This window comes from Lissotriton helveticus, chromosome 2_1 (assembly GCF_964261635.1).
Source record: "Lissotriton helveticus chromosome 2_1, aLisHel1.1, whole genome shotgun sequence".
Taxonomy (NCBI): domain Eukaryota; kingdom Metazoa; phylum Chordata; class Amphibia; order Caudata; family Salamandridae; genus Lissotriton; species Lissotriton helveticus.
Window position 1 is genome coordinate 1,858,824,344 of NC_136059.1, and position 17,762 is coordinate 1,858,842,105.

At 42.4% G+C, this 17,762-nt stretch overlaps 1 pseudogene; it reads left to right on the forward strand.

The window, feature by feature from the left end:
- The window catches only part of LOC144820333 (SWI/SNF-related matrix-associated actin-dependent regulator of chromatin subfamily A member 5-like), a 40,260-nt pseudogene that overhangs the window by 1,532 nt on the left and 20,966 nt on the right, over nucleotides 1-17,762 (forward strand).

A 17,762-nucleotide genomic window follows, 5' to 3' on the forward strand; every position in this document is an offset into this window, starting at 1 on the left:
AAGGGGGTTGGTATCCTCATTAGGAATTCTCTTCCGCTGGAGATTGACAACATTGTCCTGGATTATAGGGGGCACTATGTCGCTCTTACGGGTAGGTGGGAGGGCCGGAACATTTCCCTGATTTCTGTATATGTTCCCCCTGGCCTACAGTTGACTACTTTTGCTGATTTGGGGCGAATTCTCCTCGCTCTCCCCGAGGGGTCACTGTTTTTAGGTGGTGACTTTAATGCGGTGGTCTCCGGTAGGATTGATCGACACCCACCTAGGGATCTAAGGGGAGCACATAACTGGCTTCACGATTTCCTCGACACTTTGGGTCTGGTAAAATTGCTGGAGACTGTTACATCCTGCTCAGCGGCAATATACGTTCCACTCTGGCGCTCATGGTAGCCTCTCTAGGATAGATTATGTCTTGGTACCGGCTGCTCAGGCTCTTTCCGTTGTTGAGGTTAAGCACTCGGGGAATTTCTGACCACTCTCCGTTGTGGCTTCGGGTGGAGTTGGATTCTGGGACCGAGGGACGGATCGCTCCGATTAACCCTTGGTATCTTTGGGATCCTAAAACTCGTGCTACCCTGGTGACATTGCTTGACCTGTATTTCTTGGAAAATGAGGGATCCGTATCGTCCACGGTTTCGCTTTGGGAGGCTTTTAAGACAGTCCTCAGGGGTCAGGCCCTGTCGTTGAAACGGAGGGATGAGGAGGTGGTTAGGATCGAGACGGAGATCACGGACTTGGAGCTTGACTTGGAGCGAGAGGTCACCCGTGCCAAGACACATGTTCTGCGATTAAAACAACTTGATTACAGGGCATTGGTTACCAACGCAGCTAAGGCCATGAGTGGGGAACAGCAGGGACGTTTGTATGATGTGGGAGATAAAGCTGGTAAATTGATTGCATGGCTGAATAAGAAAGATAGAGCTAGTCGGATGATGCCTGTGATTGAGACAACGGATGGTGCTCGGATTTCGGACCCTAAATAGATAGTCCAGTGTTTCGCGGATCACTTCCGAACAGTGTACTCCTCTGTGTCAGACAGACCGGAAGAGGATTCGCATCTACTGTTGCATGATATTGCCTTACCACGTCTCTCTGAGGTTGATAGAGAGCAAATGGACGCCGTAATAACAGCTGATGAGGTGGCTCTTGCGATTCGTTCCCTGCGTTCGGGGAAAGCAATGGGTCCCAACGGTCTGCCTATTGAACTTTACAAGTTGCGGCCTGACAAGATGGCCCCCTATCTACGTGATATGTTTTTGGAGTCTTTAGAGTGCGGCTTTCTCCCCATGATCAGCATCTAGCGACCATTGTGGTGATACGTAAGGCAGGGAAGCCGAGAGATAGATGTGCATCGTATCGACCTATATCTCTTTTGAATGCCGAGCCTAAGATTCTCGCAAAAGTGCTAGCTAACCGATTGATCACTGTTGTTAGCGAGTTGATACATCCGGATCAATCTGGTTTCATTCCGCATAGGAACACCGCTTTGAATCTTAGGCGTCTGCATGGTGTCCTCACGAGAGCCGCGACGTTACGTGAGCCGGCCATCTTGGCGTCATTGGATGCCACGATGGCCTTCGACACCGTTGAATGGCCGTATCTATGGGCAGTTTTGGCTAAGTTTGGATTTGGACCCGGGTTTATTAGCTGGGTGAGGCTGCTCTATGAAGAACCCCTCACGCAAATTGTTGGGAATGGCCGAGTTTACGCTTCTTTTGGTCTTGAGAGGGGAACTCGTCAGGGTTGTCCTTTGTCGTCGCTTTAGTTCGCCCTAGCTCTTGAACACCTTGCTGCCTGGATCCGGTGGGAGCCTTCGATGAAGGGTATCCGGTGGTCCTCTGAGTTTGAAGATCTCATCTCGCTTTATGCGGCTGATATCTTACTGTATTTAAACTCGCGCCGGAAGTCATTGATAGTTTTGTGTGATGTTTTGAACTCGTTTGGTAGGAACTCAGGTCTAATTATTAACTGGACAAAATCCTATCTATATGTCCTTTGGAAGAGGTCCCTCTTCTTCCAAACAATTGTCCCATCCAGATCGCACTCACGGGGTTTAAATATCTCGGTATCTACATTTCATTGGACCCCGCAGTCCGGAACGACCAGAATCTTCTCCCACATTTGGCTAGATTGAAGCAAGACGTCGTGGGTTGGCGTAAACTTCCGCTTTCACCGCTTGGTCTCGCGGCCCTCTTCAAGATGATGTCTTTTCCCTGTTTCCTTTATGCTCTCCAAAATACTCTCGATATAGTCCTGGCTAGCTATTTCCATGCGGTCGAGGACCTTCAAAGGAAGCTCATATGGGACGTATTGCGCTTGCCAAACTGATGCTACCGTGGTATGATGGTAGTATCGCTCTCCCTGATATAAAACGTTATTATTGGGCGTCTCAATTGGGAGCCATTAATCATGGCATGTATGGTCCCGAATTAAGTCCCGCCTTTGCCATGGATAAATGGCTGTTACCTGGGGGTAACTATTATAGGGCGCTATACTCTAACTCTGTGCTTCAGGTATTGTCGGACCCACCAAGACAGCAGTACGTCTGTGGCAGGATGCAACTAAATCGATGGGATGGAAAGACCGCTTGACTTGAGCTACCCCTCTTTTTCCTTCCGATAAACTTGGTAAACTATGGAACACCAAGGGGTTCGACAAATGGGACCTCATTGGTATTAGTAAGGTGGGAGATCTTTGGGTCAAGGGTCAGGTGAAATCATTTGATGTGTTGAAGAAGGACTTTGATTTAAGCGATACAGAGTACTTCTGTTACATTCAGGTTCGCCACGCTTTAAGGCCGGTTTTCCCAAAGGGGGAGGTAATTCCGGAGTCATCCCCGCTCAAAGGTAGACTGTTGGACGGGTACGTGCCTGACAGTACTATCTCCCTAGTCTATAAAAAAATGATTAACGATAGGTCAGACCTCCTTTTACAGCTCCGTGACTTGTGGACCTGTGACGGCCTTGAATTGGATGATGAGCACTGGCAGTCGGCGATCTCCTCTCCCAAGGAGGTCGCGATTCAGCTCGACTCCGACTGGTTCATCTTAAGATTCTTCATAGAGTATACGTCACGGGCCCCAGTTTGGTTAACATGGGTTTTTCTGAGGAGGAGTTGTGTAAGAGAGGATTGGGCAGATAGGGACGTTTCTCCATATTATTTGGGAGTTCTGTGAGGTCGAGGCCTTTTGGAGAGGAGTGTATGAGGTAATGAGTGAAGTTACGAGGATTGCCCTCTCGCCGGAAGCTAGATGATGTTTATTGACTGTCTGGGAACCCACAGATTATAATGTAGCTCAGACACAATGGGCGTCCCTGGGAGCCATGATTGCTAAGCGAAACATTGCTCAATTGTGGGGATCCCACAGGCCACCTTCGGTAGAAACATGGAAGGAGAATATGGACTGGTGTATGTTTAGGAAAAAAAAACTGTATACTTGGCCCGGGGTCGGCCAAGAAAGTGGGGCAGAGTGTGGGGACCTTGGAATAGCTATCGCGGCGAGATATGTACACCACCCATAATAGAAAACACTGATGTTCCACCTTCCCTCTGACCCCTGCATTCTGACTATTTTATTGTATGTATTTTATCTTGCCCTGTCCTCCCCCCCCTCTCCTCCCAAATATTGATTGCTGATCTTGTTGTATTGTCTTTCCTTCCCCATTTGAATTGGTACTTTGTGTAATATATTTCTTTGCCTTGCTTGTTATATATTTTTCAATAAAAAGAAATATTAAAATAGAAATTGATTAACAATTAAAAAATGGTAAACAATAAATGTATTTTTAAATAAAAAACATTTTTCATGAAACAATAATTACCAATTAATAAAAATAATTTCCAATTAATAAAAAGTAATTAACAATTAAAAATATGAATTACCAATACAAAAAAAGTAATTACCAATTAAAACAATTAATTGCAAATTAAAGAATGTAATTACCAAGTACAACCATTAATTACCAATAAAAAACACAAAATTACCAATCAAATTAATTAATTACCAATTAATAATTAATTAAAAATAAAATAATTATCAATATCAATAAAAAAAATCATTACTTAATTACATTTTAATTACTTCCCACCCAATTCCCCTATAAACCCACAACCCGCTACAGAACTTAAACGCAAACATTAATTACAATTAATTCACAATTACAAAAAATATATAATTAATTTACTATAATTAAATTACTTCCCACCCTATTCCCCAATATACCCACAACCCGCTCCAGTACTAAAACATAAAATTAACTTACAAATAACATTATTCATATATAAAAAATTGTACACATATAATTTAAAACAAATAAAATACGAACGAAAACAACTGCTCAAATGCCATTTTAATCAGCTTGGGATACACACACGATGACAAGCAGTTCTTGCCTGCTTTGCACCCCTTGATACACAGCTGAACTGAAGTTTTGTGAAGTTTATGAAGGTGGTGGAAAGGAAAATGCCAAGACTTGACTCTTAATTGCCATTTAGATAATACAACACAAAACTGCGCTTATTTCTACTTAAGGTCGCTAAAGAATATACATTTTATGACTTTAAAAAGGGGAAAAAAATGTGATTTATGATATACTGCGTTTACAAAACTGTATCTATTTTTACTTAGGATCACTAAAGAAAGTATATTTTGTATGATTAAAAAAAAAGAATCGTAAAACCGCAATAAAGATATACTGTTTTATCAATGCATGCAGATTTATTTTTAAAGTTTATGTTTGTACTGCAATGGTTTTAATTAACTATGCAAATAAAAATTACTTACTTACTTACCTTAAGTGATCATGTCTAATGCATTGTAATGATATGCAATCCATGGTCTACACAATATAACCTAACAATACATTTTGTAGACATTTTAGTGTGTATAATTTTAACTGATGTGCCAACAATGTACATCGATGCATGTGGGGTGGAAATGTGTATGGCACTATATCAACTACGATAATATTGACGCGGAATAATATACTCCAAAGTATTAACATACACAACATTGTCATGGGAGAATTGATTTACTATTCCAATCCATATTTGCTTACATTGTCATTTATGTGCAAGTCTATATCTTGCAGTTGATATTGTTTTTGGTAATTATTTTTAAGTGCTATTTTAGTACCTCATAACATGTCAAGCTATAGATGTGGACATGTTTGGGCTGTTTGACACTCCATTGGTTCCACCGGGTATGAGGAATAAAAGATGCACTCTGTAGAATTCTTTAACAAGTTCTATTTGGGTATTCTGTGTGCTTTCTATCCAGGGGGGAACAAACGCGAGAAGTATCACTCTCAGTCTACCCAAAATGCACGGCCTGGGTTGTGATACATCTCTTATGATTCTTGTAACCTGGGTGAATGTTAAGGGATAATGTTTCATTTTTGGGACGATGTGACTGACGTTTCAATGCCAGTCGATTTTGTATAGCATGCTTCCTGAAATTTTAGGTGCCAAGTTTGTCAGAAGTCACTGTTAAGCTTTCTGGATCTTGCTTAGGTTACCATCATCTCATCTTCCTTGTTTTAGGAAAACACATCCTGAAAACCCAAGAGCATTGAAGCACGTTTAGGTGGCGCAGTTTTGTTAAGTTAGTCGTTGGTTATTTTGGATGATTGTTTCTCCTGCTCTTTTATTATTGCCTAGATTTCTTTTCAGATAGGCTTTCTAATAAATGCTGAGAGTTTATTTTCTCACTGAAAAAACAAAAGGTTAAAGTGATGTTGTAGCTAGCTATTGAAATAAGATAAAAACTAACATTTAAAAAACAAAAGACCTCTGAAATATTTTACCGAGTAAACTATAACTCGTGGCCCTGCCATGCACTTCTAATGGCCGCAGATGTTTCATTACTCATGACTTCTCAAATCCTGCCATTCATATCTTGTAGTTTTTTGTGAAATTTCTGCATTTCTAGGTGTTGTATCCGTACCTAAAAATGATATCTGTGGCTCACAGTGAAACAACATCTCATTGGCTAATGTTATTAGTTTAATGTATTCTCAGGAAGTTCCCTCTCTCTCACTGTTTTTAAATGGTTGCTCTTCTGATCATTAACATTCTCTCCAGTCTCTGCTGACTTTTTCGGTGTTTGCCAAACTGTTTTTGGATTGAACCAAAAGCCAAAAAAGGCATCTCCGGGAGAAGAGAAGCAAAAGCAGTTCCAGAAACAACAAGAGCAGCAGTAGAACTCACAGATCAAACCACAGTGCTTTGTTTGGGACTTTACAATTTCAGAAGAACAAAAGTCCCAGTGAAGGTCGTCACTTGCAAGCTCTGCCATCATGGCTTTTCCCAAGGTACTGGAAAAAAAACTATTCTTTTGATACTTCAGGAATGTTAAAGCATCGGGGGTAAAAATAAAGCGGGGAAAATTCTGGCTAACTACCTGAAGGTTAAACACAATAAGTTAAACATTGAAGCTGTTTTTGATGATAATTCTGATCTCAAGCATAAATATGATGACATTCTAACTGAATTTTTGCGTTTCTACACCACTCTCTATTCCTCTGATACCCATCCTACTGCTCAGACCCTATCTACTTTTTTTGCTGATATACAGACACCTCACAATTTTCCTCTTGATCTCACCTCTTTGGAATCTGACATTTCCCAAAAAGAACTGTTCACGGCACTGCAGCATCTTAAAAAAGACAAGGCCCCTGGACCGGATGGTTTTATGGTTGAATTTTATCTCCAATTTTCTAACCTTTTATTGCCTAAGTTACATTCCCTTATAGATTCATTTGTCACTATGAACAGGTCGTCAGGTATTTTTTCTGACGCCTACATATGTCTCATACCTAAATAAGGGAATAATGCCAGATATTGCAAGAATTATAGGCCCATTTCATTTGCTAACATAGATTATAAATTATTTGCTAAGGCAATTGCGGCGAGACTGGATCCCTTTTTACCAGACTTATTAGGCCCGGAACAATCTGGATTTGTCAAAGGGCGTTTTATCACTGACAACACTACGCTTTTATTTAATGTTCTATCTAAATCTTCACGTTTCCAACATTCCCTAGCAGCAATTGCATTAGATGCTGAAAAAGCTTTTGACAGGGTTGAATGGACTTATCTTTTTTATAACCTTAAATGGTTCGGTTTTGTTCCTAAATTTATCTCTTTAAATTCTTCCCTTTATTAAAATCCGAGGGCAGCTGTTTGTGCTAATGGTTTAATCTCCTCCTTTTTTAATTTAGGTAGAGGAGTTCGTCAGGGCTGGCCTCTTTCCCCGTGTCTTTTTAATTTAGCCTTAGAACCCTTCCTCTCCAAACTCCGCCAAAATCCTAACATAAATGGTTTTCAGACACCGCATTGCCATATTAAACTTGCTGCGTATGCGGATGACATCTTACTTTTTTTGTCCAATCCTACGGATTCCATACCTGCTTTCCTTGCAGAGGTACATGACTACTCTCAGATTTCTGGTTATAAATTGAACAATGATAAATGCGAAATCCTCCTCTTAACAAAATGTACCTATAAACCTGATTTCACTGCTTCTAATTTTACTTGGAGTCCTTCTCATATTAAGTACTTAGGTTTGCATATTACTCCCACAGTAACGGATACAGTCTCACTCTGTCTTAATAAATGCATTCAGAAACTTTCTGATTTGACTACCAGATGGCATCGTTTATACCTTTCTTGGTGGGGTCGCCTTGACACGATTAAGATGATGATGATGTGGTCTCCTATAGTTCTTTACATGATTTCTAATATCCCAGTCCTTATTCCCATGAAGTTTTTTAGGAAAATCAACACACTTCTTTCTACCTTTCTTTGGGGGGGTAAGAGATCTCGCATGTCCCTTCTCAGACTAATACGTCCTAAATCAGAAGGAGGTGTTAACTTTCCGGACTTTCCAACGTATCACAAGGCATTCCTCCTGTGACAGGCCTCCTTATGGTTACAAGAACCTGACGACTCCTGTCCTCTTTGGGTGATGCTAGAACGTTTCTCCCTTTCTCCCTTTTCCTTTACTGAATATCTCTCTTCCTCCCTCAAACCACACACATTCTCTACTCCTATACACGAGTTTACTCATAGGTTGCTCTTATCTGCTTCTCCAAATCCCCCAAATACAGTCGATGATTTTCTCAACTCTACCATTTGGCATGATAAATCTTTGTTAATCAATAATAAACCCTTCTATTGGAAATCTTGGAGGCAGAAGGGCCTTATTTGGATTTCTCAACTTTTTTCTAATTCCACCATCCTACCCTTCTCGACTCTGAGTCACTCTTTTAACCTACCTGTCTCTTTTGCTCGCAAATACCTTCTCCTCCGGGAGGCTGTACTGTTCCAGCATACCAACCTTACACACTAAATTACTCACTCTCCTTCCCCTAACCCCATTTCACAGCTCCACTCTTTTTTACGCTCCACACCCAAAGCATCTTCTATTTATAAGTATCTCCACACTACAGACTCCATTCGACCCAAATCTAGGGTGGAAGAAAAAATGGGAGTCTGATTTTGTCACTTCCTTGCCTACATTTTTGTGGGATAAATTGTGGACCAAACTTCGTAAATCATCCAGAGCAGCTACTATAACTCAAACCCTTTTCTTTATTTATCACAGACTTCTCTTCACTCCACACACTTTGATCGAACAGTTTTCTACTGTTTCAGATCTTTGTTGGTCTTGCTCTTCTCCCCATGCCACTTTATTTCATATGTTATTTTCATGTGTGGTAGTTCATGATTTCTGGAAACAAATTTGGTATCAAATCAATGCCATTTTTCATACTCACATCCCCTTTTCTTTTACTCATATTTTTTTGGGAAGTCTCTCTTCATGTTGGGATGATGTTGACCTGAATGTTAAGATTGTTGATTTATTGATAGCTGTTGCATTCCAACAGATCAAAGCTAACTTGAAAAAAAATTCAAATATTTATTTTAGAGCATGGTGGTACAATGTTTGTCCTAAGCACAGACTAGACACTGCTTTTGTGTTTCCTACTCATCTGGCAACGAAACGTCTGGATGTATGGCTTCCAATTACGTTATATCTTGACATATGTGCTAAATGTTCATTTAGATTAGATCCAACTCAGCAAGAAGTTCCAAAACCCCCTTAATTGACCTTAGCGTTCCTTTTTTTTCTGTTTGCCTATTATTATGTTCTATTATTGTTTATAACTGCTTTATACAGATTGCCAAAACGTACTTGTTTTTCTGAAACTCATTTTATTTATTAATATTATGCACGGCTTTATTTGATTATTATTATTACTCTTCTGTATTAATTTTTCTATTGTATTGACACCTTTTACTTGATCAATAAAATTCTTTTTGAACTAAAAAAAACTTGAGGAATGCTAAAGCATCTTGGCACAGTACACAGCTGGGTGTAGTGAATAGGAGATGTCGGAAAGGTGAAGGTGCCTCCACGTAATTTATTCCATTGCGTAGTGTCCAGTCTGGGGTACTGTTGCTACTGATGTTGCTGCCTTCGGACCTGCGATCTGCATCTTTTCTACAGAACTACTATGCTATACTACATTTACATTTACATTTACCTTTCTTGGTTAAAGCATAAAAAATAGGTTACGTGTTATGTCTGACTCCTAATGTTGATATATTCTTACAGCTCACCATCGCAGGCTATGCTAGTCATTAAAGGTATTCTACTGTGTTATAAGTGCAAGCTAAAGGAGAAGGCCTATAACTAGGGAGTGGGATTTTAATGTCTTCTATAGCTTGCTCCAGCAGACTATAACACTATTAGGACATGAGGAAAGAATGTCTCCATATACATTAATAGCCTACTATCAGGCTAGATCATCCATTAAAAGTCCACTCTAATTTTATAGACCTGCACCAAAAGTGAAGGTGTATGATAAGTGTCTTGGACTTTATTGGGTGCAATACCCACCTACAGTGGTTTATAATGCGATTAGAATAACAAGGTAATGGGACCTTATGACTAGTATAGTCCACTACAGGGAGCTATAGGGCTATTAGAACATTATATCATATAAGAACAGACTACCCTTATGAAGGATGGAATGTGGCCAAGATGACATCGTAGTCGGACACTTAGTGCTGGAGCTCCGCTCCTTGTTAGACTCAGCGTGTCCATCCTGCATTTGAAGCCTTCTGGGGAAGCCCTGTCTTGCCCTATGTGCCAGGGGCTGCCATTGGATACCGTGCCAGGGATGCAGTGAGGGCTTGAGATAGGCTGTGGCAATCAGCGGGAGAGCAGGGCAACTGTGGGTCCTGCTATCCTGGGGGCAGCGCTCTCGTATGCCCTTGCAGCTGTTGGAGCCGGACCACCGGGGGGCCTGCAGCAACACTCTTCTGGTGCTCTATACCACTGGCTGGCAATAGAATGATGTGCTTTGCTGGCAACTGTGGCTGAGAAAGCCAGATGGAGAAGGCCTCTGCTGCACCAACAAGATCCAATGCCACCTGAGCCTCTGAAAGTGAGTGGTGGACCTGAAGGCAGATACTTGATTTGCCCAGGCTGGGCTGTCGGCCCTGGTGGCAGAGGTGAGGCAATGGTGGTGGCCTAAGGGAAGACAGGCCACTAACGCACCATACTGGCCTTTCTGCCTACCATAATTAGGCATGGGGCAAGGCCTCCCGCCCGCGACAGTGCCCTTGCATTGGGTTGCTGTGGCTGTTCTGGGCTGTGGGGGTCCTCTTAGTAGCTGAAGCATTGGGGACATTTTAACTAAAAACATCCCCACGTTTACCTTCAACACAGAGTCCCAGGGCTACAAGAAAGCGACCTTGACTGTGAACTGAGACTGTTGATTTCCCTCCAGAGCTTGGTGGGTGGTATTATTGGAGTCAAGGGGGGAAAAATCAAGGAGCTCAGAGAGAAAACTCAACCACCCTTGTGGGTTTCCAAGAGTGCTGCCCTCACTCAACCGACCATGTTGTTTCAATTGGTGGAAAACATGAGTGAGTTATTGAGGGGGTCAAAGTCATCCTCAACCTCATATCTGAGACTCTAATTAGGGGCTGCCAGAAGGATGACCTGTGTGCTGTAGTAAGCCCCAGGAACCCTTCTCCTTTGGGATGAGAAACACCAGGAACTTGCTTCATGGGGTAATGCCCGGGGGGGAGGCACAGTGACTACTCTGTGACTTGCGCTATAGGCCTGCTGGCTCAGAACTGTTTGCTTTGCCTGAAGGAATCACCTGCAACTGTGGGGTGTGGTGTGCACCCAGTAGGCGACTGTGCAGGACAGGCCTTCCTTGAGGTGGCATGACCGAGCTGGGCAGGTGTGCTGTTGCTTCAGCGAACACAGGAAGTACACATTATTGAGTTACTGGACTCTACCGCAGCATTTCCTAGGAACACATCCTTCAATGCATCCGGCCTTCGCTCACATATTGCGGCTGCCTGCCTTTTTAGGCTCCCGAGACTGTCAAGGGTGTCGCCCTGAGGAGCAAGGGAACACACCCCATCGACTGCAGTGAGATGCGGCTGACAAGTCATGGTTTGTTCTAAGGCAACGAAACCTCCACCTCAGAAGTCCATCATGGCCATGCTGGGAGATGCACCGCCCCATGGGGATCTGAACAAACATTTGGAGAGCACGCTGGAGAAACATACCAACATAATTATTAAAATCCTGCAGGCACTACACAACTCCAGAATGGCAATTAAAGGCCAGCTATGAGCCGTACAGGGTGAGAAAGAATGGCCTGATGCGGGCTGGCCAAGCCAATTAGAACGGGTAGACATGGCAAAATACTTGCTGGCCTCCTTTATGTTTTCGATGAGGAAAGTGCAGGAACAGCTGAAGGTTCTTCAGGCTGAGATGAGGATGCTCTGGGAGGGCAGAGGATGCAGGAGGATGCTCTCTCCACAAGAATATCCACTTGCTAGGTTTTCGGGTAAGGGCTAAGGGCCCGAACACTGATCCGTTCCTGAAGACTTGCTGATGAACACGGTCTTAGCTAATAAGGTCTTGAAATTATTTTCAAGTGTGAGAGCACACAGGGTCCCAGCTCCCCATGGTGCCAGGGGCCTCCCCGCACCTGATTATAGCATGTTTACTTAATTCAAGTGGGGGACTTACTACTGCAGTAATTCGAAGCAAAGGTCTCTTGGGCTTTCGATGGCACCCACAATATCACAGCATACCCAGATTATACCATAGATGTCTAAAAGCAATGCACTACATTTGCAGCAGTTGAGGCCCAAATTTGTACCATGCATCTTCCATATATCTTATTGTTTTCCGCCCACCTGCCTGTAGTAGACACTGGACCACACACTTATTCACATTGCCAAAAGAGGCCTGGCAATGGCTTTGGCAATCAACTGGGCTGGTCCTAAGGAAAGTCCAAACATTGATGCGGCCACCCACGGGGGCTGCAGTCTCACCATCTTAGAAACATGCAGCTCTGGAATGGGTGGTGGCAGAGATTTCTAACCATGGCACAAACAGGAACCAAAAAACAATGGTCCTTGACCTGTATTCTTAGAAAGAAAGAAATCAAACTCCATTGTAGGATTAATCATGAATTGTTTTAGAGCTAGTAGAATTAATTAAGTGAACTCCTGGGTATTTAACACAACATCTTGAAGGAAAATGTGTAACAACCTGTAATTCAGAACACCATGGGCCAGATGTAGGTAATTCCTATTTACCGACTCTTAAATACCGACTCATACCGAATCGGTATTTAAGAGTCGGTAAATAGGAATGAGGCAGATGTAGGTAAATAATTACCGAATCTGTAAGAGTCGGTATTTACCGATTCTGTAATTACAGAATCAGTATTTGCCATTGATTCCTATGGGCCTTGAAGCCCATAGGAATCACTGGCAAATACCGATTCTGTAATTACAGAATCGGTAAAAATACTGAATTGCCAAGGGGGACAGGGTGTCACTTTGACACCCTGTAGCACCCCAGTTTTTGCCTTGTGTGCAATGTGACACACATACATGCCCTTAGGGCATGTATGTGTGCCACATGGCACTGTTTAAAAAGCAAAAAAAATGCTTTTTAAATGGTTTTCTTAATTTACCACCAACTACTAGTTGGTGGTAAATTAAGAATTCTTAAACCCTTGTAGCACTGAAAACAGTGCTACCTACATCTGAAATTACAGAATCGGTAATTTTACCAATTCGGTATTTTACCGATTCGGTAAAATTACAGATTCGGTAAAATTACCGATTCTGTAATTTTACATGCCCCTACATACCAATGTCCAAATACCGGACGGAAACGGCTGAAAATCGGTATTCTCGGCCGTTTCCGACCGGTATTTGGACACCTACATCTGGCCCCATATGTTTTATTTAAAAAATGGTGGAACCGTTATTTCATCACGTCATATTTTCAAAGGTAGGTTGCTCCAAGGGGTATAGAGCGTGCAAAGGAGAGAGAAGTGCTCAAGTGAAAGTGTGGTAGGAAGAGAACTCAAAGTAGGTGACATAGGATAAAGTTATTCATACAATTAATATACATCAGGATCGGTTGCAAATCACCGTCCAAAACGAGCCTGGCCAAGTTCAATACATATGTTGTTTTTCAATAGTTTCAATATACATTAGATGTATCGTTCATAAAGCACGTGGGGGTGTGTAAGAGGTCCGGCCCTTAGCTGGGTAGGGTATTCGTCGACGTTTCGATCCGTCTTAAGGTCATCAGGTAGTTAAAGCCTTGGCTGTGTGGATCTTCATCAGGACTGGATGGGGCAACCTTAAACAGGTGGGGTCTAGTCACACACCCACTGGTCGTGTCGCTGTGGGCTTGCTGTCACGCTGGTAATTACGTGGCTAGAGTTGCGATGTCACTTAGTTGAAGACAGGCTCAATCAATGAGGGGGGAGGGGATATTAAAAACCGATCACCCGACAGTTGTCAGTTCTGGTTTCGGATGAATCCAGGAGGTTCCGCCGTCTGTCATGTCAAGGCCGCACTGCAGCCAGTGCTGCTCTGATGTGACAGACGGCAAAACCTCCCGGTTTGTTTTTTGTATCTAACTGTACCCAGGTCGTTTACCATCATTGGGCTACCCCATTCTTTGTAATGACAAACAGGAACCAAGCACGTGCTCTTGACACTGACCTCGATTTAGAGCCTAGGATGTTTGGCTCGGGCACCTCTGGGCTGCGATTGCAGCAGACACCATAAGGTTCCCCTGGATGAGATCCCACGGGCTCCTGAGGTGCCACAAGTCTGAGTCACTGTTGTTCTTCTTGGATGTGAGGAGGAGGTCCTAAGCTGCCTGCTTGTGCATCTTTGGGGCCCCAGAAGAGACAATGACTTTGGACAAGGGACATTGTAATTGTAAGCCATATAGCTTGGCCTGATGTGGGTAGTGTGAGCTGCAGCTACCAAATGAAGGGCTTTACTTGGTCTTCCCCCCTTGATAGCATATTCAGCATGGCCATGTCCTTTTTGCAGGCAAATATTTAATATCAGTTGCATTGATTGAGGTTTTGTGGCATAAGGCCGGAAGTTGTTCAGTACTGGGATGGGAAATTGTTCATCACAATTGTTGGACTGTTTTATTTATTTTACCTTTTGGCTGGCAGGGATGGCCGCAGGGTGGTTGGGGAAGATGTAGGGGGATGGGCAGGGAGTGCTGAAGATTTTGAGGATCTTGGAATGCATTGTCGTCTAATGTGGTTGTTAACTTTAGAGGCTTCACTTGGAATGTCTGAGGTCTGGCGACCCCCACTAGAAAACACAGAATGTATGCCTATCTCCAATGCTGGCAGGTTCACTTGGCATGTCTCCAGGAGAAGCACCTGACTGCGGGCGAAAGAGACAAAGTTGGTGAACGATGGAGCGGTCAGGTGTATGGCCCAGGATTGGATTCTCAGCATACATCTGAGGGGTTCTGATTTGGGTTGCCCCAGAGGTTCCTTTCATGCAACACAAGCTCCTGATTGATAAGGAGGGCTATTATGTGACTCTAAAGGGAACCCTGGATGGGTGCCCATTTTTTATAGCATTACTTTATGCACCCAACACCTCGGAGGGAGAGAGCTAGACTCCCTCTAACCAATTATGCTAATTGACCATAGGTTCTGGCGTTGCTGGCTGGTAAATTTAACTGTAAATACAATAAAGACTTTGACCGCTCTGTCCCCCAGCTCCTGGGCACACAGGGCCCGATTCACAGAATCCTAAACTTACTACCATTTTGCTATTCACAGAAAGCACTTACTCATTTTGATATTGACAGAAGGTACTTAAGGCCATATGTATCAACACCCTCATTTGCGATTCTCAAATAGCGATTTTTTAGAAATCGCTATTTGAGAATTGCAAAAAGGGATGTATTTAAAAAAAATCGCAATTTTTTGAGATTTCTTAATATTCCTTAATTGCGATTAGCAAATTGCAAAATCGCAATTAAAGAATACTTTCTCATTCATTTCTATGGGCCGAGAGGCTCATAGGAATGAACGGGAAGTTATACTCAATTTGTGATTCACAATTTGAGAATCGCAAATTGAGAATAATTTCAAGGGTGCAAGGGTGTCATAACGACACCCTGATGCACCCTTGAAATTTACATGTGTGCACATATGGCGCACATACATGACCTAAGGGCATGTATGTGCGCCACATGCACCTTCCCAAAGGGCAAAAAAGGGCATTTGTGAAAGAAATCGCAAATTATCACCAACTTGAAGTTGGTGGTAATTTGCAATTTCTTAAGGAGAAATCGCAAAACTTCAGTGGTTGCTGTATAACATTTAAGGAATCGCAATTTGCGATTCCTTAAATGCTTACGCAAAGTTAAGGAATCGCAAATTTTGCGATTCCTTAAATTTGCATTGTGATTATCCTCATACATACCGTTTTCCAAATTTTGATTCGCAAACGCTGCTTTTTTGCGATATGCAGCGTTTGTGAATCAGAATTCGATTGATACATATGGCCCTTACTCATTTTGGTATTCACAGAAGTTAGGAGTCCCTACTTTAGGATTCCTAAATTCCTTCTGTGAATACTGAAAGTCTTAAAGTTAGGATTTTTCTCAGTTTAGGAGTAGTAAACTGAGTAAAATCCTAACTTTAAGACTTTCGATATTCACAGAAGGCATTTAGGAGTCCTAAAGTTAGGTGTCCTAACTTTACTACTCCTAAGCAGTGAAAATTCCTAACTTTAAGACTTTCGGTATTCACATAAGGCATTTTGGAGTCCTAAAATTAGCAGTCCTAACTTAACTACTCCTAAACTGAGAAAAATCCTAACTTTAAGACTTTCAGTATTCACAGAAGGCATTTAGGAGTCCTAAAGTTAGGAGTCCTAACTTTACTACTCCTAAACTGAGAAAAATCCTAACTTTAAGACTTTCGGTATTCACAGAAGGCATTTAGGAGTGTTAAAGTTAGGACTCCTAACTTCTGTGAATACCGAAATGAGTAAGTGCCTTCTGTGAATACCAAAATGGTAGTAAGTTTAGGATTTTGTCTTAAGTTAGTTCTGTGAATCGGGCCGCTTGTCTTGTAGTGCTTCTGTGCAGAGCTACCAAGTCAGAGTAACAGTCCTTGTCCTCCCCAATAGACGTGACCCGCAATAGGTTGTGCTCGGACAGAGTCCTGCCTAAATTCTCAGGGCCCGATTCACAGAACTAACTTAAGACAAAATCCTAAACTTACTACTATTTTGGTATTCACAGAAGGCACTTACTCATTTTGGTATTCACAGCAGGCACTTACTCATTTCGGTATTCACAGAAGTTAGGAGTCCTAACTTTAACACTCCTAAATGCCTTCTGTGAATACCGAAAGTCTTAAAGTTAGGATTTTTCTCTTAATTTAGTAGTAGTAAAGTTAGGACTCCTAACTTCAGGGCTCCTAAATGCCTTCTGTGAATACCGAAAGTCTTAAAATTTGGATTTTTCTCAATTTAGTAGTAGTAAAGAGGTGAGTGCTTATCATCCACTGTCAATGCCTAACATTGACTATATTGACTGATTTGGGTGCTTGGCTCCTTTGTCCACTCAGACCAATGTGGGTTTGTGCCATGACAGGTGACACACTCCAAAACTTGGCATCTGTGCCATATCATGGATGCTGTATCCCACCCGGCTGACTTTCTGGTGGTAGTTTCCCTGGATAAAAGAAAAGCATTTGACATGCTGAGTTTGGAGATATGCAGGCCTCAAGGTAAACTGGGGCAAGTCCTGTATTTTAACACTGTGTTGGGGTCAGCCTGAACAACGCATGGCACCAGTATTGGGGAGTCTCTCTTAGAGCTTTGAAACAATATGTTAACTGGGTGTGAACGCTTATCATACAGACAAGGACTTGATTGACGGAAATTATGGCAGGACATTACCTCACTTCATCAATCCCTGCATTTGTGGACGCTGCTGCCCCTCACCCTTGGGTAGGGGTTCAATAGCGAAGATGTTAGTTCTTAATAGGTGTTTATATTTTTTCACTCGTGCTGGTGATTCACTGGTGATGAGGAGAGTCAGATATGAAGCAGACAGCAAACTCTGTGTCCCAATAAAAATGAATTGCGGGGTTCGCCAGAGTTGCGTTCTCGCACCTTATTTATTCTGCATGTACATCAATGACCTAGAAAGCTATATTAACCATGGTTATGTGGATGCCCTCGTGATAGGCGCTAGGAGTCTCCCGGCATTACTCTATGCAGCTGACTGTGTTTTAATGTCTAGAACTGGTGTAGAGTTGCAGAGGCTTTTGACCAGGTTTAATAACTTTATGAATTAACTTGCCTAAAGACCAACATAGGGAAATTGTATACTATGGTGGTGGGTGAACCCCCAT